Genomic DNA, 25318 nt, shown 5'->3' with positions numbered 1-25318 from the left:
AAGTGCACAGAAATTGATTTTTTGAGCAATATACAATTGTAAAAAAGAAAATTCTGAGTAGGTGGAAAAAGATCACAGTGAAGGGATAAAATACTGAACCAGGTTGTCCAGAGACATTAAGGAATATTTTTCCTTAGAGATGATCAGAATTCAACTGGACAATGCCCTGAACGAGCTGTTCTGACTTTTCAATTGGCTCTGCTTTGATGCAAGACCACTTTATATGATTCTCCTCTAACATTTTCTTTTTTTTTCTGTGAATGGTTATTATAACTCCAAGATTAAATTATTCTATTTTTAGCTGTGGTTTTAGTCATTACTGACCCTTCCTGACCCAGCTTAATAGGTTAGCAGTGAGGCTGCTGCAAACGTTAAAAGGTTCCCAAAAGATTTATAAATCTACTGGTTTCACACAAGCTTAATTGATCTGTAGAGTTAGCAAACAGTTAGCAAAAACTCTTTGAGAATGCAAAAGGGTTTTTCATGGGAATTTTTAATTAGATAGGTATAGACTACCTGATAGAAAGCAATAGACCAAGGAGGGAACTCTAGTAGTAAGGTAGGAACGGTTTGAATCGCTCTACAGGAAATGGGAAAGCAGCTAAGCTTATTTAAGTAAGGGATAGTCTAAAATGAGTAGAGAGAGCACTGGTAAGACATACTATTGCCAGGTGAAGGCACTGCAGGATGGGCTAACAGAGCTGAAGGAAGTCACAGAGAAAACTTGAGGAAAGTTTCATAAAGTGTAGCAGCAATGAACCAGGTTGTGTACTGAGTGACACTGAACTGTGAATAAATCATCAAGGCATCATACCCATTATCACCCTGCCACAGGCAGTTTTAGCTACAAGGGACTAAAAAATAGCACAACTGTGTTTCAGAACTATGCTAACAGGAAAAAATAGGAACTACATGGAGATATTCTGGGTTAAATCATCTGAGCAGTTAAGTCTAAGCTTAAAAAATTGTTCAGGTCACAGGATAACAGGTCCTAGAGAGATAATAACACAGAGCAAATCAATCAAAATCGCATTTATGTAGAATTGTGTTCAGGTAGCATCTTTCTGTTGGTTAAATGCTGTGAAAAGATGATGAGGAAGAATCTTATAATACAACTTAAAAAGGTGGTAGATGGCATTCAAGGTATATAAATTAATAGTGATTAAATAAGTGTCAAGTAATGTACTAAATTAAAAATAGAACCATATAATGATTTGGGTTGGATCATCCTGTACAAACCCCCTGACACATTCTTTCTACTAGACCAGGTTGCTCAAAGTGCCATCCTACCTGGTGCTGAACACTCCAAAAAACATCCACTATTCCCCTGTGCCACCTGTTTCAGTTTCTCACTACCCTCATGGCAAAGAATTTCTTCCTAACATCTAATTTAAATCTATCTCTTTAAGCTTAAAGCTATTCCCCCCCTCATCCTATCCCTATATGATTTTGTAAAAAGTCTCTCTCCAGCTTCCTTGGGTGTTCCCTTTAGGGACTGGAAAGCTGCTCTTAGGTCTTCCTGACTCCTTCTCTTCTGCTGGGTGAGCAGCCCCAGCTCTCTCAGCTTGTCTGCATAGAAGAGGTGCTCAAGCCCTCTGATCATCTTCTCTTAGTAGTGTCATTAAAATAAACCTCAGGATACAGGAATAAACTGGGGGGAAATAAAGAAGAACAAGGGTTGTGTAGTGCGAGGTTACCTAGTGGAGTACTAATCTCAGCTTTAGTGCAAGGGTAGAAAACCTTATATTACTCATGTTATGTATGGACCACCCACCAAAACTTTTGATTAGCTGACTCTTCACAGTTAGTGATTTAGATGCTTTGAGGCAATGGTAATTAAAGATTTGTTCTATTGTCCCATAATTCATAGCATAGACAGAAAAATAAGGAAAGAAATAATTTATTCAGCTATAACTGGCATTCATGATAATATTAATGTATTTCAACCCAAACAAGAAAAAGCTACAAGTAAGTCTCAGCAGTCCATAAATCCACATGCAAAATTTGTTTTTTCACCATGCTTAGCAAATCACCTGTTAGGAAGTGGCAGTTGTCATTATTATTCCAAGAGTTTTTGGGCATTAAACTATATGAAGTTTGACAGTGCTGATTAATTAAATAAGAAATCTATTTACTCCATTAAAACAGAGTTAGAGGAACAAAGGATTGCATTATATGGAGAGAAGAGCAAATTAAAAAATAGAAGAAAATTCAATTTCTTTGGCATAAGACGCATGAAGAAATTACACGCTATCTACTGATATTAGTGTTTGAGGTGAAAAAACATTTAATAGATTGACTTAAGACATATACAGACCAGGTTAAAAAAAAAAGTCAGTAGATTTTGATTAAACATAATTTTGATTTAACTTTGAGTTAAAATTGTTAAATCATTCTTATTTTAAGCATATATTTCAGGTAGAATCAATAATGATTAAGTACATTTATATTGGCAAGAACATACTAACAATTAAGTTATTATCAGATTTTCACTGTATGAAATAAAAAGAGAATGTCCTTATTCATTTTTACCCATTTCTGTGCTTTGCAGTGCACATATTAGGCAAAACACCATCAATAATCACCTGCCATACTCTATTCATGTCTTTAAGATAATCTTTGTTCTGTAATTAAAGTTTAATATACTTGTATAGTCAATAGTGGAGTTGTGGAATGGAAGTATTTTATTCTTGAAGTATGATATTTGTCTTTACTCTGGAGGAAAAATTCTAGACAAATATTTATGTAAATGAAAACATTACTTTTTGAATTTTGAAACATTTCAGCAAAGTTCTTCAGTTTGAATTTTAGTTAGTTAGCAATTCACCAATATTCACCTTGATAGAAATGTGGAGTCTACCTATGCATTTTACTACTTGTAATAATATTTAGATTGCTTTTATTTCTATTAGAACTGTAGAAGCAATAAAGTTATAAGAAAATGAAAGTAGCCTTTTCCTCTCTCTTACCCAGCCAATGAAGTGATTTAATTAAAATGTCTTTACTCAAAATCCTCTTCTGAGCCTATTGAGAACTGAACAGCTTCACTCCTCTTACACAGTTAGGTCAGTTAAAATGGTGATAGTGATCAGCTGGATGGAATGGAGTTTATTTCTCAGATTGAAAGAAATAAGAAATATTAACTGAGACAACAAATTAATCTAGTTTGTTCGCTTTTGCTAATGAATGAGATCTGTACAGCTTGGATCAAGACCAAGGTATTGTGGGTGAGCTGGATTGCGGAATAATGTCCATATTAAAAAATATTGAGGCAATAAAATGGAATTACCGTAACCCTGCTAAATCTACGCTTTAGAACATATAGTGAAAGCAAAACAACGGGAATTCAAAAGTCTGGTCTGTTCTAGAGGATTCTGTACTTCTACAGTCCTAGTGGTAATCTCCCAATTCAGAGATCTCAGCTCTCTGATCCACTCTGGGCCGTTAATATAAAGGCATCAGATTAATTTTCCTTTTCTTCAGGAGGATTATTCAGTGGGAAATGATATTTCTGTAGCTCCTCCCTATCTTTCCTACACTTAATAGCTTTTCTTCAGATTATAGTATTAATCATTTCCATGAAATCATAATGTCTATTATAACCTAAGTTATCTGAATAACTGAAGAAAAGAAGACTGAGTTTAATACATATTCCTAAAGAAAATAAAAAACTTCTCTTTCTGGAACAAAGTTTATGTTCTTTATGCAATTTAATGCACTGTAAAAAATACATTCATATAATTTCCAGTGCTAAAAGAAGTACTGTAAAAAGGCTAACTTTAAATTGTTTTATTTATGAAATGCATTTTTTTTTCTGCATTTTCTATGTCATGACTGTTAATATTTCAATATTTGGAGATTTGTCCCTCTAATTTAGCCATAAACCCTGCATTAACAAAGCTATGTGGAATGTATTTGAATACAGGGGCACTGTCATACTTAGTAATGTACTAAGTATATCAATACAAGTCAATACTCCCCTGAGCCCATCTCCATCAGACAAAGCACCACCCCGGCAACAGCCATGGTTCAGCAGAATACATGTTTTCTCTTGGGTCATCACACTGTGCAGGCAAAATATTAAAATAGCATTCTTCTTAGTCCACCAGCAGATTTATGTCAGCTTCTTAATTTTTCATAAGTAGCTTATATTAATATTCTAGACTGTAAACATGTAAGGAGAGAACAAGTATCCCATTTGGGATAGATTTAAATGTCTATTCAGGATAGATTCAAGACATCTTTACATTTGGAAAAAAAAAAAATTGTCATATGGTCAAGGTAAAGAGCTAGGACTGCTTACCACTTCAGTCATCCCAGATACATCTTGAGGAGAATTAATACCTCTGCAGAAAATTCTACAGTTCATGTTCAAAGTAACCAGAACCCTCTTAATGTCAAAACCACAGAATACTAAACCTGCAAGTTAACTCTTAGGAACCTAAGTATATGTCATACAGTCTAGTTCTGCACTTAGACCAAACCAAAAGAAAAGTCCCAAGGGAGTGAAAGACATGAGTTTCACAATCAAACTTAAACCACAAGCATCAAGATGCCAATGAGGAAACAGTCCCAGATTAAACTGAATACACTATCAAACTATTTTTTATCTCTGTGATTCAAGCTGGTTTGTCTGTGATACTTCCCATCATATTCTTTCATTCTTTCTCGCTTTGTCCTTTTCTGAAAATTGAAAGTAGAAACTTTTTACCTAAAGAAGAAGATTCATTTGCTCTTCTGTTTGTATGGGGAGCTAGAGAAGAGGAACAGGTAGAAGGAAGAAAGTTTTATGGGAATGCAAGCATCATCTTGGGAGTTTCTATGAACACAGAGCAGGCAAACTAGTAATATTTTCATTACTGTGTAAGACAGTCAAGAAAAAGTACTAGAAGAAAGAAAAGATCAGAGTAGTTCAGTTTCAGAAGTACTGAGCCTTAATTATCTTCTGAGATCAACACGAACTGTAGTTGACTTACTTATTGTGAGTGATTCAAAGGTACACATACAAGATTTAGTACATAAAGACATTGTTTGCCTCTGAAGTATCTATTAAAACCCACAAACAGCTATATTTGTGAATCTGCTGTCGGTACTCAGATAAGAAACATGACCTAAACACAATTAACTTCACTCTAATCTTTTTAGAAGAAGATTGCCCTCCTATTTGAGAATACTAGGTTGCTATCATTTTATAAACATTATCTTAGTAATGTTTTTTTCTGTGAACTACTTCTGAAATTCCTGAAAATTTAAGTATTCACTCTTTCTGGACTCCCATCAGCTTGACTCCCTATAAATACAAAAGAATTTTATTTTTACCTGCAGCTACTTTATCAATTGATAGAGATCCTTCTAATTTAATTTGTACCTAGGTTCTTATTGACCCTGCTTTTATTTCTAGATAACATATTTTCAACAGCCTATGAAAATTTGTATTAATAAGAAAGATTTATAGCTCTACTAGGCTGTTAAAGAATAACACCAACAATTTTCCTCATTTTGTAAAGTGTTTTCTTTCTGAAAGGGGTGCTAGGTTAGGCATTTAAAAATTTGCCAATAGTCATTAATCCTTTAAGAAATCATGAAGGATCATGCCAATGAGTTTCTAATAAAAAAATTTCCCATGGGTAAAATATAACTGGTCTTATAGCAGAATGGTGTCTGTGCCATACAAGGCCATTTTATTTTGTCCTTTAATTCAAGTTTTCAAAACATGTAAAGTGGTAGTGGGATGCCAGGAGTAGATACAAGACTAAAGGCCTTTTTTTTTTTACTTCATAACCTCTCATCTTCAAGTGACATCATAAATCCTTGTCACTGTCAGAAGGTTGCAGTGAGCAGTAATATTATTCCCCCAGCTACTGTAAAATACCAGCTGGTATCTTGCATAAACTACACCGTAAATCATGTGAAAACTGCAGTGTTATTTTACAATAGGGCTGTAAATAACCTTTGCCTTGATCATAAATCTGTATCACCAGCAAGAGCCCAAATCAACAACAGCAACTTTGAAACTGAAAGGATCTTTCTCTTTGCCTCTAAAATTGTTCTTGTTGTTCTGGTTTTGCCTAGTGTCTAGCAACTATATACTCACCTGCTCTGTGAAAATGAGCTTTGAATAAATATTTGAGATGTATAATTTAAATACATGACAGCTTTTGTACTCAAGACTCACTATATTTTCTGATTCAAAAATGAATGTATGCAGGGGCATCTTCCCATACTGGTTTTTTATTATTGCTTAAGTGGTTTCCAACAGTGCAAAAGCAACCATCCACTGAGCTTTGATACAAAAGCAAAATATATAGATTTTTCAGGTCTGGGTCACAATTTATTTCTGAAGTTGCTCAGAGGGTCAGAGGAATAAAGAGAGACAAAAACCCAAATGGATGGTCATAGATAGAACATGTGAGTTTTTTCTATGCATTGCATTATGGCTCACTAGGGCACTAGCAGTCATATAACCTATCTTTATAATCCTTCCTAGATTGCCAGTACTGGAAAAATAATTACCTCTACACAAGATATGGTAACCAGGGGATATGGCTTGCTCATATTTAGTATTCTGTTGTGTTTATTAAAATCCATATATAAAAAACACATTTTTAAGCAGGAGAAGTTTCAACCATCTTGTTCAAAATTTTATGTGTTTTTCAATGTGCTCCACAGAAAGCAGTTAAGGGAGTTATTAGAGCAATACCTGCCACTTTCTTACTGTCATTCTATTCAGTATCCCTTAAATGCTATAAAAAGTATCTACTAAAAATTCAGAACTGTTATAAAATTGGCATATCAACTTCTTTGCCCCTTTCCACCACTGTATATTTTATTCACAGTTGCTTCATTACTAATCATCCCAAAAAGAGTTAAATTTTTAAAACTACAGAGTTTTAAATTATTTCATGTTTCAATTTGCACATAAGGAGATACTGACTTTAAAGATTCATGCATGCTTTTACTGAGTGGTTATATATTTTTTCAATTTTTTTACTTTCAGATTTAGCAAAGCCCTGCCAGGAGACATTTAATGCTGTCATCGATATTCACTCTACTGTCAGGGATATTAAACTGAGAAGAAAGACCTGGCACACTGACTTCCTCTTGAAGCTTTGATAGTATGTTGGCTACAGCTTAGCAGTGTGAAGAATAGTGTTGCACTGCAAGCAAAACCAGGGAATTTTCTTCTTGTCAATTTAGAAAAGTTGTGAGGAAAGTCAGCTTTAGACCACATAGGCTTTGCAGATTATAAGGATTACAGTTTTTGTTTAATTTGCTAAGTAAAAATTTACCTCTTTTTTATTTTTTTTGTCAACACTGACTATACTGTTACAGGGCACTGGATTTTAAGAGGCTATTTTAATTCCCAGAATCCCAAGGGCTCTTGTCCAATTTCATCCCTTTACCTATTCAGTAGTATTAATGAGAAAATGTGCAAAACATGTAATTTTAACATACTCAGACATTTTAACATACTCATACTTCATTCTCATACAACAATGAAGCTGGAGGAAAGGAACTGATTTATAAGGAGTGTATATATATGTGTGTAAGAGTTCTAAATATTAGCAACTGGAAAGATAGCAGATTGAGACAGGTGATTTCATCCCTCAGTTCATCCCTGGGAAGTCCCCAGCTGGAGTGCTGTGTCCAGTTCTTCAAGGGAAACTTGGATGCAAAGCAGTGAATCCAGTGCAGAACCAGAAAGGTGATTAAGGGATAGGAATGTGTCACATAATAAGAGGTTGAGAGAGCTGAGACTCCAGCCTCGTGGAGACTCAAGAAGGGGTCTTATGAGTGTGCATGTATAGCTGATGAGAGAGGTATATATACAGAAGACAGAAACAGACTTTATAGGGAATGGAAGGAATGAAAGGCAATAGGTATCAACTGAAACACAGGAATTCTGTTTAAACATTAAAAAATAAAAAATAACCCCAAGAGTGATTAAGGACTTGGGCAGGTTATCAAGAGAGGTCTGGGAGTCTCCATCCATGGAGATATTAAAAACACAGGAGACTATAACCCTAATCAATGTATTCTAGCACACCTTTGTGCACAAGGGTGTTGGGAAGGATGGATAAATATAATTGCCTGGCAAAAGATTTACAATAGTACAGCCAGGATGAAAACAACCCCTCCTACTGGCTGGACGATGCCCTTACCTACAGAGAGATCCAAGTCTTGTTCCAACCCACCTTGAAGCCCCCTGATAAGGGGTCTCCGAGGAGCCAGATGCCCTCTTAGATCTTCCGCTCTCTTAGATCTTCTCCTCTCTTAGATCTCCTCCTCTCTTGGAACTTCCCCTCCCTTGGAACTCCCCCCTCTTAGATCTTCCACCCTCTCCTAGAACCCCTTGTCTCTCCCCTTCCCCATTCCCTCAGGCCTTGCCACGTGCAGCATCTGGCAGCTCCAAGCCGGACCTTTCACCATCCCTAATAAACCTGATATTCTCTGAGCAGCCTTCAGAGATCTCTCGTTTCCATTCATCAAAACCATCCTAGAGAACAGCATTCACTACACAAGGGTTCAGGTACATTATGTGGGTCCCCTTATGCTTCTGCCCTTTCTGCAATTCTTGAAAAAGGTAGATGGTTGGGACTTGCTGAGTGACAGTTTTAAATTATTACTATTAATGTGGATTGTCTGTAAGTAGGAATGAATGAGTTTAAGTACTGCAAGTCAGCAGAAAGAAATGTACCTTGATTTAAGGGTAGAGGGTAGAAATATTCCTTTAACAATTTGACACATTTCCTTGACAATTTGAAAGATAAGATTCTAAAATTGTAACTAAATTGAGATGAAAAGTATGCTGGCTGTATCACCTAGCTAACCACTCAAAATTAGTTGAGAGTCACATTTAACCAGAAGCTGAAAGTCATAAAGATTATAAAAATTAACCAGAAAAGTCACCTCCAGAAACCATTTTTCCTTAACCTACCATCAAGTTTCAAATACATCTGGGGTTTTCACACATACTATTCAATGTTCCCTCCTAACTTCCTTGCCTCTCCTAACCTCAGATTTCTATTAGACACTGGTTATTTTCTCTCTGATGATAAAATTTGTGACATCAGTCAGAAGGTTTCTCCATGTTTTGTTTCCCTATGTGGAATTCATGAGGGAAGTTTCCAGAACACTCAAGTTGGGCCAGCTGGTGACTAGGAAATGCTTCTTTCCATGTTGCATTGGGTAGAGGAGGTGGTCTTGATTCCCATGCTTTATTGCTATCTGTTCACTCATTTATACTATTTAAGACACTGAAATCAAACTCTTTTTGTGGACTTTGAGTAACATTTAATAGCATTGCAGTTACTTGTTTTACTTTTTTCACTCTCAGAAGCCAAATGGCTGGCTAATATAAATTGCCATGTCTCCACAGTCTTTGTTAGCAATCATAAAATTTTGATCCTGAATTTTTTACTGCTTTAAAGCAGAATAGATTTTGCAGGCTTTGTATTTTGTTTAAATAAGAACTGTGAACTTCAGCTGGAAAACCTTAAGTTTGCACTGTCTTTGTAATTCTGAGTTTTAACTGAAAACTCTTAGAAATATGCAGCAGCTTCCAGGGTTCTATAATAATATATGTCTTAGAAATTTTATCAGAATATTAATAATGTCGTATATATAGAAGGCTTTAGAAACTGAGAATAAATATGGGTATTAGTCATCCTTAGCAATTAATTGCATAGTTTAAAAGCTACAGAATTAAAATTAATATGTTAAATTAATTACCTAATTGAGTTAATTTTTAAATGAAAGCTGTTAAAGTGTTTAGAAAGAACAACAGATTTGTAATATCACAATCATACCAGACTACAGAGGATTTCCTTCTTTTAATTATCAGTTTTACCAGAAATAGGTGTGAAACAGTCTGACTGGTCAAAGTCCTAAATAATCTGAGCTACATTCTGGCATTTGAGCAGGTGATATCCAGAGATTCCAGCATCATTATTTACTCTATTTAGTTTAGGTTAGTACTGAACACAAAGGATGACTGAGCAAAGAATTGGCAAGCTGTGCATTATATTTTTTGCAGACACTTTTATAGACTTGGTGGTGGCAGTTAATGAGTTAATAACATTCAAAAATAGAGCTGTTTCATTTGGGATTTTTTTTAATGTATTTTTCATATCTATTTCATATAAATGACAGATAAATTCTTTTACAGGGTGGGACTCAGGGGAGCCAGATTCAGCATGGCAGAATTATTTTGGGAGGTATTTGCATTCTAAAGGGGCTGTTTTACAGAGAACAGTATTTGGAGTTCATATGTATGCAACAGAAGCTGAAAGCTTAGGAAAAAGATAGACAGAAAAATTATTACCTTCTAGGGAGATAGTCTGAGCTGCTATCTAATAAGGACATTTTAAGTTGCAGCTGAAGAAGCTGTTGAGAAAGTGATAGAATTTACTCAGCTCTTATTCTACTACAGTGAGCTGAAATAGTTTGAAAGAATTTTTGATTTCTGTTAGGCTGAATTTTATAGTTAATATTTGAAGAAGAAAATGTGTACTATTTCTTAAATCTCTTGAAAAATTAATTTTGGTTTTATCAGACAAGAGAAAAATAGAGCAGAGGTTTATCGTTACAGAGATCTTTTTCTCCTATGTCTTCGTAGAGTCATTTCACTTGCATATATACATCACCACACCTGAGAAATCATAAATGGATATCTACAGACTGGAAAACAGACCAAGAATCATGCTAAAAAATCTGTCTCTCTGCCAGGGGTTGGAAAGCAATAGGGAAACTGAAAATACAGAAGCCTAGGATCTGGTTAAATTGAAATTAATACTGCAAAGGTTTAAATGCTCCCTCAGTTAATATCCACTCAGTTGTAGATACTCAACCATCTTCCCACAGGCACGTACCTGGTGTTAGGTTGCAGGGTGAAAAGACAGAGTTCCCTTCTAACTACTTTGTTCAGGCAAGGGCTTTCTCTCTGCTGTAGTAGGTCAGAGGGACCATGATAATTAAGGAATAAAGAAGCTGCCATTCCCTATTAAGGAAAGCCCATCTATGGGAAAGAGATAGTAACAAATGGAAACTGTAGGACACCACTTATTTAGAAAGCATCTGAATGCTAAGGATCAGTGAGATATAGTTCCTAGTGCTCAGACAGAAGTCTTGTTTCTCTTGCTGTTTTAGAGAGATGTCAAACTGCAGAGGAAGGGAAAAAACAAGGACAAAAGAAATTATAATCCAAATTGTTTATGTCAGCCTAAGCCATGTTCAGTTATTGAATTTGTATAAAATCCCCACCAGGACATGAATAAACTGTAGATGGTACAAGTTTCTTGAGCACAAAAGATTCATGCCCATGACCAGAGAGCTTGATGTTTGTGCATGGGCAGATATTCCTCCTGGTTTACAACCTGATAGTCTTTTCAATTAGATGCAGGAGTGCACTGAATGGGAGTGTGAGTCATATTTATTTTCCAATAAGTCATGAAAATAGCTTCAGTTCAACTGCAATGGTTCTATAAAAACACAGAAAGTTTTCAGCTATGGACAGATCATAACTTTTGGATTTCCATATGCTTTGGGTGACATACATTTTGATCACAATGGACTCATTGGGCACAGAAAAAGAAGCTCTTCACCCAAAAATTACAAACTGAGATCCAGAAAAGCAGGCAATTTTATGTATGCTCTTGAATTTTTCTTGCATACAGTGAAGCTGAAACTTGTTACCCATCACCTCAAATCCCACAATATTTCATCGATGCATACTAACAGCTCTCTCCAGAGCTAGACCGAGAGAGTGGATCTGTTCTTATGGCATGCTAAACTCAACATTTAATGATCCATAGCTGACAGTGACTGAAAGCCACTGAAAGCAAAATTACTGTAGTGTGTGTGCACAGAATACTCTAGAGATGGTTACTGTAGGACATTGCTGGGATTTCAATACCAGGACATACATAAATCTACATTTGCAATACAATAATATTTAAAGGCAGAGAGAATGGGTGTCTAATTTGGCTTAGATTATGAACCTTTAGCAATGTCAAGCATTAATTTCTCCACATATATCTGAACAGATATTTTACTAGATTATGGTAATATCAATTATTTTTAAGGTAGTCTGATTCCTTTCATTATAAGGTACTTTCATTTGTTCCAAACATCAATAGACTTCATCTATTTGGGTATATGTTTTTCCATTACAAGTGATTGCTTCAGATTGATTTTCTTTGTGGTTTTCGTTTTTTGTTTCAGCTTTAATGTCATATAAAACAGCTCATTTATTTCTGAGAATTAAAGCAGAAAATAATATATTGTTTGCCAATGTTTAATAATTTCCAGACTTTTTTAAGAAACATCACACTTTGGAACAGTTACTTAGAAATTGGTTGGAAGGGGTCTTTGTTTAAAAATCAGTTCCTTAGTTTTCTATATGAATATCTGATCTGCAAAAAATTTTCAAATCCAGTGTTAATACATAATATAAAGATGATCAACAACGCATATATCTTTGCTTATGTAGAACATTCTATATTCCAGTATAAAGGTGGACTTTTTAAATTTGAAGCTCCAGGACATAACTAAATAGCAATTATACATTGTTGATGGTATTCACTGGGATATATGACAGAAAGAAACTGACCAGTTGTAAAATACAGTCCAGTAGAGATCAGAAAGCGTAAATAGGAGAATAGAATGGAAATAAAAATGTGAAGTTAGCAGTGACACAGGCAGCATGAGAAGAAAACTTCCAATCTTAAATTTCAACTTAAATCTGATCTTGAGTTTCAACAACTAATTGGTCATAGAGACTAAGGATAAAGATGGGAAATTGTGGAAAGCCAGGGATATTATATTTTCACAGGTAAGTTTCCATTTCATATAAAACATACTGAAGACCCCTATGTTTTGCAAATGAAGTTATGCCTGATTGCCAATTCCCATTTTTATTCTTAGATCATGAAGTAAAGCTGTCATGGTGAAGTCTGTTTTAAAGTATAAACCAAAGCAGACCAAAATAAGATTTAACATGAAACTGTCTATAACCACATGGATATTGTGAGATGGGGCATGATAGAAAAGACAAAATTTCACTTGCAGTACCTAGGATGCAAAATGTATCGGCACTAATAAAGGAGGGACATACTTTCTGTTCTCTAAGAGAGTTCACTGGTTCTAATTTCCACAGTACCTGCCACTGACAGACTTTACCAGTCCTGCTTTTATATGTATGGCTGAGCAAAACTGTGGGGAGCATTTAGGATTAAGTAAGAGTCAATAAGTGAAAAGTTTAATACACCTAACATTCTATAATTAATTGAATTAGCAGCATAGGTTAATAGGACAATTCGGTCTGGGAGGAACCTGCAGAGTTTTCTAATCCAGCCTCCTGCTCAAACCAGGATCAGCTGATAGATCAGACCAGGCTATCCAGATGGGTCTGGAAAACTATCAAGGATGGGTATTTCAGAAACTCTCTGGTTGTTCCAAATGCTTGACTTTCCTAATACTGAAAAAATGTGCTTTACATTCAGAACCTGAATTCAAATTATGACTTTTTTGTCATACTTTTAGACAATAGGTTATTAAAGAACAGAAATATTTTATAGAGATAAGTAACATCCGAAAAACAGGAAAGATTTCAAATGTCTCAGAAAAACATATGTATAAAATCAGAAATCAGACATTGGTTTTATATTACATGCAGATATTGTCTATCTAGGTGACAGCTATACTGCCTATATTTAATCTCTAAGACGTTGTTTGGTATATAAACAACTATAGCTATAGTATTTAGCTATAGTAACAGTGATTTGAAAAAAAATGAGAGTATTTGGTGATAAGGTATGAGAGGGGACATGCATTATAGTATGTAAAGTTTTGAAATCAGGAAAATGTTTCATTCTGTATTAATAAAGATAATAGAAAACTAGGGCAGAATATAATTCCTTTTTGTGTGGAAGAGTATCCTGCCCCAAGAAAAAACATCTTGCACAAGTGAAGGAAATTCTTTTGACCTCAGGGAGATGTGGGTGTGAGATTGCTAGATTGAGAAGATTTGGACCATTAGGTTCAGCAGTATAATGCTCAGTTCTTCGTGGACAAGGACATGTGCTTTTAGCCCTGAGAATGACCTCAAGACTTTTTCAATGAAGAATGGTGCATTTAGTAGAACTTGGTGTTACTAACACTTACCTACAGATTTTATGGTTTTCTTGTTCTTCCTGTTAGGAATATCTCAAAGTATGTTTTGCCCCCTCCAACATATACTGGTCCACTGTGATGGTACCATGCTTTATCATAATTAACAGAAAGTAGAAAAGTCCCTCCGGTTTCTAGGAATTGTTATAATTAGGATAGGTTTATATTTCTGATTCAGAAAAGTAAAACAGAAATTCATAAAATGAAAATTATTAATGGATTCAATATTGCCATCTTACTGCTAATAGTTTAAATAAATTATTGGTATAGAGATTCCCTTAGCTGTTTAAAAATAGCACAAGTATCTCCAATTATTCATGTTTAATGTTGCTCAGTGAATGAGAGAATCTTTGACCCTATTAATGCCTTGTTAGAAGTGATATGGATGTCTAGAATTTTGGGGATCATACAGTTCTATTACAGCAGCTATATAACAGTACTTAGGCAGAAAGAGTTACAGAATAATTAGAACTACTTAACGTTAGGAATTTTTAATGGTCCTAAACAAAAACTCTGAAATACTCTTTGTATGTGTCTATATGTGGATGCACACACATGTCCATGCATGTGTGTGCATCCATACACATGCATGGACATGGTTTAGAGAACACCACACAAAACAAGATCAGGGGAGTCTATTCAGTATCAAGACAATACTAAAAGAGATTATTGTTTGCAATGTGTTGGAAAAGAAATAATGGCCTCCTTGTTGAAGGACCTTATTACTTGCTCCCAGGTGTTGCTTTTTACACTGTGCTTGAATAATCAAATGCCTAATTCTGTTAGTTTGGGTATAACCAGCAAGATCCCAGTGCAGGCCTACAGCACTAGCAAGTTTTTTTCACATTTCATATGCATTGTGGTAATGTGCAATAAAATATTATTTCCTAGATCCTGTGCAATTTTTGAGTTTGATTCTCCTAATATTCTATCAGGCTATCACTCTCCAAGTTGTATCTTTTCGTTGAAGTGTAGTTCATTAAGTTGTATCAAGCTGTGAGAAAAACGAGATCTGTTTTGTAACTGCTACATCAGACTTTGAACTGAGGCTGTAACCTTGGTATTTAACATTTTGGAATCAGTGTTACAAAATCATTCATGTCCTCATTATTTCATGTCTGTCCTGTCCTGCTAGGGGATCCTTTAATTTTTAATGCTTAGATATATAAATATATATATATAATAAATATATATGTATGATATATTAATATTCATGAGAAATTGTGTGATGATGCAGATATGTATTTAGGTGACTGAAGAGAATTACTAAATTCATTGACAGGATAAAATAACTAATTCCTCTTGTTTATTTGTTTTTTTAATCCTTTACCATCCCTGGACGATCAAATTCAGAGATGAAAATATTCTTTCCATGTTTGATATAAGTGACATCTGAAATGTAGGAAAAATAATAAAAAAACCTTGCACAGTATTGCTGGACTCAACAGGAAAATAAGGATATGTGACTTGTAGAGCTGCAAAAGTTTTTTAACGTTTTCTGCTTTCTCTCCACTCTTGATCCACTTCCCAGGATATTTAGGACTCCCAGGATTCACCCAGATCACATGCTGGCACAGAAATCCCTCAGCAATAATAAACTTTTTCTTCTCTAAAACCAAGTGGAAGCAAGAAAACTATCCTGACTCTCGAATCTGAGGTAATTTCTTATTTTCCTATTTATAAATTATGCTAGAAGTGTTGATCCCCAATTTGACCAGTGTGGGAAAATGCATGTCCTCAGATTTTAATAAACCTAGGCAAATCCCAATTTCATATTTTTTCCTGCTCCATAGTAATTATAATGATGATCACAAAAAATAGTATGAAGGAATTACTTTTCTGTTAGGTACTGTACAATTTTTTGTTTAATTAATTGTGTTTCAAAGCAAGAATAACTTCCCAAAGAATATTAACTAGCTTTGTAACTACAAACATTTTCAGACAAGTGTTTAGAAGGCATTTACTGGATCTTTTAGCTGGGGCTTATTTTTTTAAATTACCTGGAATAAGACAGCATTCATTATCTTCTGGACAGTTATAAAAAATATATCAAAAAGTTATCTGCAAAGTAATTAATACTCTTGGTAAAGTAACTGGTTGAAGGGTTAATAGCTTCTTCTACTGAAAAAATATCTAATGTGGTTTTAAACTATAAATGAAGAAAGCTATCACAAATTTCAGTACCCAATAGTTTTCATGTTTTCATTACATTTTATGTACTTTTAAACATTACAGAATGATAGGAGGTTTTCTTTTCTTAAGAGATTAATATTTATGCACTTTTATTATTGCCAGAAAGCCAGCATCATCTTAACGGTCAGATGAGGTTGTCTCCAAACTGTAGAACTACAACATTAGTTCATTTATTATTAATAGAGCTCATAAATACCCATGCCATCCAAAATAGCCTTAAACAATTTCACTTGAGCATGATCTGAATTATTTTTTTCCCCAGGGAGTTCTATTTTCTGGTGTATAATTATGTGTCATCAGCTGTGACTGGAAAAACTCTGCTCCACCCCATTTTTCCCAATAAATGACAGATATTATAGCCTACAGCTAGTAAAATATTTGACTAACTAGAAAACAAAAAAAAGCAACATGGAGTGGTTATTATTTTTTACAAAAATATAACTAGATCATTAATAAACCTTTTTTAAGTCTGCTTTATATACGGTTTGAAAGACTGTTCTTGAAAGAGATGGAGTCCAGCAAAACCCCACAACAAATTTAAATTCATTGTAGAGAAGACTATAGTAAGTGACCTTTAAAAATATTTGAACAGTGAATTATACTAGCCCTTGTATATATGAATGAACATATTTATAAATAGCTAGAGAAAACATTATCCACAGCTGTATACTCTGCTCCTAATTTGGAGGTTTGTAATGAGAGCAAACTACAAACTCCTAGAAAGAAGGAAATTTTCACTGGGCTGTCTTTCCTTAACATACCAAACTCTGAAGTTATTTCCTCATTTTTTGTAGACTGACCTGTTTATGCATAAAAGAGACAGACCAAGGCAGGCCCCACAATGGGTTCAAGACTTTCTGCAGCAACTTAAGTTGCCATATTTGTGAGCATTGTTGTACCATATTTCAGCCTGCTAAGATGTGATTCACTGGAGAAGCTTTGGTTTACTCCAAACCCAGACTTGTAGTTCTTGCCCTCTATACCCTATCTTGCTGCATTAAAATGATTGTCATTCAAATTATGAGCTATGAATTAATAGTACAATGGATCATCCACATGGAATATTATCTAAGTATTTGTTTATTTGGTATTTAAAAACATATGATTGTAGCTAAGACAGAAACAAATGCTAGTCATTCAAAGAAAAAATTAAGTCAGACAGGATAAATAAAAATGGCTAAGATTAGAGCTGAGGAGATAAATATATCTTGACAAGGCGCTAAAAGGAATAGCACTGTGATGGGTTGGTCTTGGCTTGTTGCCAGATGCCTACCAAGGTGCTTTGTCACTCCCCAGTTCTTCTGGACAGAGAGAGAAAATAAAATGGAAGACCATTCATAGGTTGAAATATGGCAGTTTGCTAAAGCAAAGGTGAAAGGTCATGCATGCACAAGCAAAGAGAAATAAAAAAAATATTCTCTCCTTCCCATCTGCAAGCCATGTTCTACCCCTTCCTGGGAAGCAGAGCTTCAGCATACAGAGCAGTTGGTCTAGAAGCCAAAAACTGAAAATAACAAATGCCACCCTTTCCTCCTCCATGTTTTAGATTTGTATCTGACCTGACATCACATGGTATGGAATATCCCTTTGGTCAGTTTGGGCCAGCTGCCCTGGCTGTGTCCCCTCCCAGGCTCTCGCCCACTCCCAGCCCTGTGATGGGAGAAATGTTGAGAGACAGCGCTGCTGCTGTGCCAGCCCTGCCCAGCAGCACCCAAACCACTGCTGTGCAAGCAGCACCTTTCCAGATACCAACGCACAGCACAGCTCTGTGCTCTGTGCCCTGCCATGGCAAAAATCAACTTAATCTCAGCTAGACCAAACACAACCACATAGGATACTGACAATTCAAAATAATATTTTAAATCAAATAAATTCCTGGAAGTTAAAGTGGCAACAAGCTCAGGAGTGGAATAATGACTTTCAACCCTGACATTGGAATAAATATATGAGCAGTTTTATTACAGAGTCATCATTAAGCCTGTTTTTCAAGTACTTGAGATGAATATACATTAGTTCCATGAAGAGGTAATTAAAAAAATAAAACAGAGGAAAACAAATGTCCTTTTACAAGGAAATTTGACTTATTCTGCTAATTTAACCATGAAAATTTATGTTTACATAATTTAAAAATGGTTGTCAGAAAATTTCTCCAAGTTGGAAAAGAAGAAGATGCAGGTAAATGGCAAATGCCTGTAAAACCTAACATTATTTTAGAATTCCTTCTGTGTCCCTGGTTCTATTGATGTTGATTTTTCTTTCAATGGGACTCTAGGATTATATTTCTTAAGCTGCTTGTATGATGAGTTGCAAAATTAAATGTGTTCATTTTTTGGTATTTTGATATAAAGTTAATTTTGCATTAAAAAAGAAACAAGCTAACAAAATCACAACTTGTGAAAAAATGACAAATGAATAGGGCACTACTATATAGAAAAGTTGATGTAGGTTTTGTCTGATCATATTTTCAAAACATCAAGATGCCATGCAGATGAAGTAGAAGGAGCCTGCTGGAGAAAAAAAAAAATAACTGAAAAAGAGATGCATCCAACATTGACTAAAAATGCTGAGAAACCTCAAATAAAATAAATAAATAGCTTCTATTATTGAGATTAAAAAAAAAAGAAAACATTTGAGATAATACCCACACAATCTGCAGACTCCTTTGTGCAGAATTATATTTGTTATTGTATTTCCCTTGTAAAGGATTCAGTGACTAAATTTTAATGAAGAGAATCAATAACACTTTTATCTGTTTTTCTTTGGAAAGGATAATATCTTAAAACTAAGATCTTAGAAGTACTTGGATTAGACTTTAAAAAATAACTGCATCCATTTTTTCTTCATAGGATCATAGAATTATGGAACACCAGGTTAGAAGGAGCCTCTAGGTTAATCTGGTTCAACCTTTCTTGGCAAAAGCATGGACTAGACAAGATGGTCCAGCCTCATGTCCCACGAAATTCTAGGTGTCCAATGTTAGGAAATACACCTCTTCTCTGGGATGATTATTCCAATGGCTGATTGTTCCTATTCTGTAAACTTTTTTTCTTGTGTCGTGTTAGAATCTCCCTAGGCACAACTCCTGCCCATTACCTCTTTGTCTTTTTCACATGGCTCTTTGTAAAAAGGCGTCTCCATTTTCCTCTGTAGTCACCCTTTAAATACTAGAATAAGGTCTCCCCTAAGCCTCCAGTTCTCAAGGCTGAACAAACCCATTTCTCTCAGCCTTTCCTCACATGTCAGGCTTCCCAGTTCTTTGAACATCTCTGTGGCCCTTCTCTGGACCCTCTCCAGTCTGTCCACATCCTTTACTGTACAGTGGGGACCACAACTGAGCACAGTACTCCAGATGTGACCTAGCAAGTGTTAAGCAGAGTGGGTCAATGATTTCTTTATCTCTGCTGGTGATGCCCACATTGATGCAACCCAGAATCCTGTTGCCTTTCTTTGATGCAGCAGCACACTGGCCACTCATATAGAACTGGTTGTCCGCCAGGTCCTTCAGGTGCCTCTCCACAAAACTTCTCTCCAGCCAGGTAGATCACTACCTGTGTACCTGTGTTTCATGCTGGATTATTTTATCCTATCAAATGTGAAGGACCTATTTGTCCCTTACATCTGTTCATAAGGCCGACTTTTTCTAATTTATCCAGGTCTTTCTACAGGGTGACTCTCCCTTTTGAAGTGTCCACTTTCCCACTCAATTTGTTGGCAAATTTAATCAGGGTACACTTGATCCCATCCAATATGAACAGATTATTCATGGCCCAATATTGGTCCCTGGGGGACAGCATTTGTGACAAGTTTACACTTTGAGCAGCAGATGTGTTCCTGTAGGTGTGTCTGGTCAGTTTCCCACCCACAGCACAGACCACTAGACCACAGTGCATCAGTTTCTTTCGGAAAAGGCAGTAGGAAACCACACTGAAGGTCTTGAAGAAATCTATGTAGGCAATGTCCAGTGCTTGGCTGATGTGGGACATAGAAAGTGATCAGGTTTGTCAGGTGTAATTCACCCTTGGTAAATCTGTGTTGGCTTTTCTCAAACACATGCTTCATCTGACTTGTGGCAACCTGCAGGAAATTTCATGATGTAACTTCTTCAGAGCCTGAAGACCATATATTATAAAGGTTTTATGTTTTGCCCATATACCATGCTGCATTAACCTAACATATCTTGATAGAAATGAAATAACGTGATATAACCCAGAATGTAGCTGAGAATTAACTTCTGGACTCTTTTGGGTTTAGCTGTTAGTAAAAGAATTTTTCAGGTCACATTTTTCTCGTGAGAACAGAGGCTCCTGGTGAATCTATTATCCCCTTCCTGTGTATGTTCTGTAACTGATAAGTTATCATCTAAGTCCTTTTATATGTAAGAAATTCTATTAAAGGTTTATTGAAGTTATTAAGGATCATGATAAATCATGCCATAGGAATTCAAGAAGAAAAAAATAATAAGCACTCAGAAGACACACACACACACACACAAAAGTTTGAAAATTGAATTCAGCTAGTTTCTACTTATTTATTTAAACATAGAAAGAGAGTTGAATAAAGTTTTCCTGGATAGGACAAGTATCTGGGGTTAAAGTAGGAGTTTGTTTCTTAACTGTTGTGTTTTGTACCTAAAAACCCAAATAAAACATGGTTAATATATGTATAATTACATATAAAAAAAACCAGGATGTGTAATACAAGTATCAGGACTGCAAAAATATTAGCTAGAAAATGGTTTTACACTAGAAAAACCATTGACTAGCTGTTTCCAAACAGATTTTCCTTTTGACTTCTTCATATGTAGACACAACAGAAAAAATTATTTTATTTAATGTATGTCTTTACCTGTATTTTGAAGAACATTTTTTTCAGTATTAGGTTGTCTTAAGGAGCTCTCAGCTATCAGTGTAGTCCTTATGCCATTTTCTCAGTTAAGCTAGAACAACTGTTTGCAGGTGTGGACTGTGAGATTGAGAAATTGATCCAGAGTAAAAATAAACCATTTTTCCTAGTTATTTTTAACAAAGGGAAGTGAGGATAAGGAACATCAGAAATGTAGGGACTGCTTGAGACAGCATAGGTGCTGATAGGAGTATTTAGCAAACTATAGCCTTTCATGTCTTATTCTGCCACCTATGCAAAAGCTTGGATTTAGAGGTAATTAAATTGTGAATCCTTACTGCCTGTAGTAAGGCTACATCGTATCCTTTTGTTTTTCCCCATTCTGTCTATTACCAGGGCATGAAGGAGTGCCTTAAAAAAATTTGGAAATATCTAATTTTAAAATATATTTAGTAAAAATTTCCTTTGGGCTGCAAAGTATTGTGATTCATAGAACATAATGAAAATTTCTATAAACAGAAGGAGAGACAATAGAAATCCTGTAAAACTACAGACACTGTGATAAAAAGAGCTGTCTCAGGGTAGTGCACAGCAAACAGAGCCTGTCTATATTTTCAGTGTATCTGTTTATCTGTTTTTCCAGAGTTACAAATAGGTCTTGAAATGATATCTTGCAATTCCGAAGATTTTGACAAACCATCTTCCTACTCTCAAGAAGTGTAATTATAACTCATATGGAATGAAATTGAGCATCAATAATCCCTGAAGCAGAGCCCTGTGTCAGCCTCTCTTAATGCTAAATACATTCCAGGCTGTGGTGATGTGACAAAGCTAGGTCTAATACAAGAAGTGCACATTTCAACATTTGGTAGTGTTTCAAGATATAAGTGCTTAAAAACAACCATGATAGCATTTCAAAGGTTGCAGTTTTCTACTACATGGACACAACACCGGTAGCTGAACTCCAATGTCTCAAATAATTAGGAAAGGAATTAAGGTTATTTTTTGCTATTTTATAACATGTAAACTTGGAGACTAAAAATACCTATTGCCTGAAATCTAATTTAACAGAAAATAACACATGCTGTTCTTGTTCATAATTTCAGAAGGGATGCTAAACAGATTGCAGTAGTTTGCTTGAAACTAAATAGGAGATCTCGAAGACAGAATTACCAGTATATAAATAGCAATATATAATGATTAGTAATCACGATAAAACAATAAGAAATCCAGCAGGAGTGTATATATAAAAGAAATTTTCAAGCCTTATTGTTTTGAATTTCTCAGAAACTTGGTTTCAAAACACTTTGTGGAGGATTAAATTATTATCAGGCTTTGCCATAAGCAAAGTCAATAACAATTTTGACCTTGCTGACTGATCAGTGTGACTGCTTTTGAAACTCCCATATGATTATATTATAATTACAGTTTATCAAAGTAACATCTGAAACACCTTTTTTCCGAGTAAAGTGAACATTGATGTTAAAAAAATAAAATAATTTTAAGACAAGAGAGGATATAGGGAAAATGGTGTCTCTTATTCAGCTAATATGCATAAAATGCAGTTTTATTCCATCAATTTCAAGAATTTATTTCATAATTTTTTTAGGGGTTAAGTCATATATGCCCTGATAACAAGAGGTTTTTTTAATTATTTCTAGCATTCTTTATCCCCATAAATTTAGTTTTAATGTTGAAGAAAGAGATGAGAACACTTGACATTTTCATACATTCAAAAGAAGTTCTGTCTCAATGAACGGTCTGCGCTCAGGTCCCACATGAGGCAAGCGAACACCAAAGCCTGGCAGCGATAGCAGCACCACTCCCAAAGGCAGTGCAAGTGCCTCCTTGAGGCTCCCTCTATGTCAGCCAGCATTGATATTTAACCTGCACTGGCTTTAGCATCTGAATTAGGGTCCTGATGATTTTTCTGTGCCAGGCAGCCTACCCTGACTGGCTTGACTTTAGGTTGAACCAAGTTACAGAAACAGCCACTGGCCCTAGAATGGTTGCTGAAAACATCTGTGAGATCCTTCTGGAACTGCCCTCCCTTAGAGCCACTTCTCCTGAGCGTCCCTGAACAGCCGGAGACTGTGTGGACCATCTGCATAAACGAGTCAGTCCCTCCCTCCCGGAGACCAACCCAAGTGCTGGTTTGTCAGTGCTTTCATGCTTCCATTGATTTTTCTATTATGTACATATTCCTATTTTATCATTAGGAAGAAGTTTCATTCATTATTTGATAATTAAATCATGTATTGTAAATTGAAACATTTCTTGGAACTTAAAAAACTTTTAATATTTTAATAATCAGTATTATTTTCTTGTCTTATTTTATATTCTGCACTGCAAAGTATACTTCTGTATTGCTTTGTGACACGTTTCTTCTCAAACCCCTACATAATTGTAGTACTTAATGTACCATAGAACACAATTGGAAAACATCTCTGTATACATGAAACAGAAATCTATACTGGAAAGTCTAATCTGTCATTTGCCTTCTAAGACATTTTTCAGAAGAAACATGATACTAAACAAAATATATTATCCATGGTGTCCAAGATCCAGCTGCAAATAATTGCGAAGTTTATTAATCTACTCTGTCTTTAAACTGATCTTTTTTTTCTAAAATCAGTTTGGGATCATGAATTAAAATCTCCATATAATCTTTCAAAAATTTGTATTTTTAATTTTACTATTTTTCAGCATCTATTGTTGTGCAAAGTACTATCCAAGTAAAAACTTATAAAGATTGTAAAATTACTTTTTAAAGTATGAGGAAGTTGGTTAGGCATTATCTCTTTCTTCCTTTTTTCCATTGAATGAGCAAGGAGTGACCCTACTGCTGTTTACAACCACGTGAAAAGAGGTTGTATCAAAGTGGAGGTTGGTCTCTTCTCCCAGGCAACCAGAGACAGGACAAGAAGACATGGCCTCAGCTCCACCAGGGCAGGTTTAGGCTGGGCATCAGGAGGAATTTCATCACAGAAAGGGTTGTTCAATATTGGAATGGGCTGACCAGGGAGCTGGAGGAGTCACCATGCCTGAATGAGTTCAAGATATGACTGGATGTGGCACTCAGTGGCATGGTCCAGCTGACAAGGTGGTGATTAGTCAAAGGTTGGATTCGATGACCCCAGAGGTCTTTCTAACCTAAATGCTTCTGTGATTATGTGGCTACAAATAGATTTCATAGAATGTACTTCTTACCCAACCTATTTAACTTCCAACAGTTTTTAAATTTGTTATCATTTCAATTAATTTAATTTGGAAATATTGTATTCACGGAGAACTGTACAGTCAAATCTCTTCCTAACTTATTTAATTGCCTAAGTAAGGGGATAGTTAGAAAGTTGGAAATTCCTGTTCCTCATTTGTATTGTAACGGAAAACTTTATTTAAATAAATATACAATTTCTTCTGTGAATAATCACTCAGATTAATAGTACTTCATTATATATTATATTCTCTCCATGTTTCTTATTATATATATGTATATATTATTATATATATAGGGACTGAATAATGTCATTATTTGGACCCTAGTCCATAAAATAAGTCACATTCAGTGAATGGTAAATCCATCTGTATAATTTCTAACATCAAAAGGGGTAAAATACAATATCTATTCCCCTCAAAATACGTTCTTAGAAGGTTACATATCAAGAATTGAATTCTAAAGCTAATATCGGGAAAACCAATTTTAAACTAATTTTGAATTTACCCTTATTTTTGTTTCTTTTAAGTTTATTAAAACAGGGAAAAGAGGGGAATCCTATTATGACATGTTTCCTTTATTAAAATGATATTTTTGAAATATGTTGTTGAAAAGTGAGGTGTTGTAGATTAATGTATTTTATACTCATTGGGTATGTGCTGTCCAAATTGAGTTCAAGCAATAATCATAAAAAATCAAACCCAAAATTAGGTTATATTGGTACTACCTGACCACTCTTAAGTGTCTGATTAATGCTAGAACCTGTTAAGATGGCAGGCACTTCTAAGAGACTCCCCAAAGAGTGAGGCAGTTTAATTAATTATTTTTCATTTTGATTTTACTCAGAAACAAGTTGTGAGATCACTAAAAAAGTAGGGTGGTCTCTGTTCACTGTAA

General features: G+C 35.1%; 1 long non-coding RNA gene across 2 annotated transcripts in view; it reads left to right on the top strand.

Moving 5' to 3' along the window:
• LOC121469873 (uncharacterized) overlaps positions 1-25318 on the top strand; it is a 135409-nt gene that overhangs the window by 89913 nt on the left and 20178 nt on the right. For both annotated transcript variants that reach the window (XR_012055550.1, XR_005980161.2), the window contains one exon: positions 15701-15826. This is a non-coding gene — a long non-coding RNA (uncharacterized lncRNA). The remainder of the gene's footprint in view (positions 1-15700; positions 15827-25318) is intronic.

The sequence above is a fragment of the Taeniopygia guttata genome, chromosome 4 (assembly GCF_048771995.1).
Source record: "Taeniopygia guttata chromosome 4, bTaeGut7.mat, whole genome shotgun sequence".
NCBI lineage: Eukaryota > Metazoa > Chordata > Aves > Passeriformes > Estrildidae > Taeniopygia > Taeniopygia guttata.
This window is presented reverse-complemented; position numbering and strand designations above follow the sequence as displayed.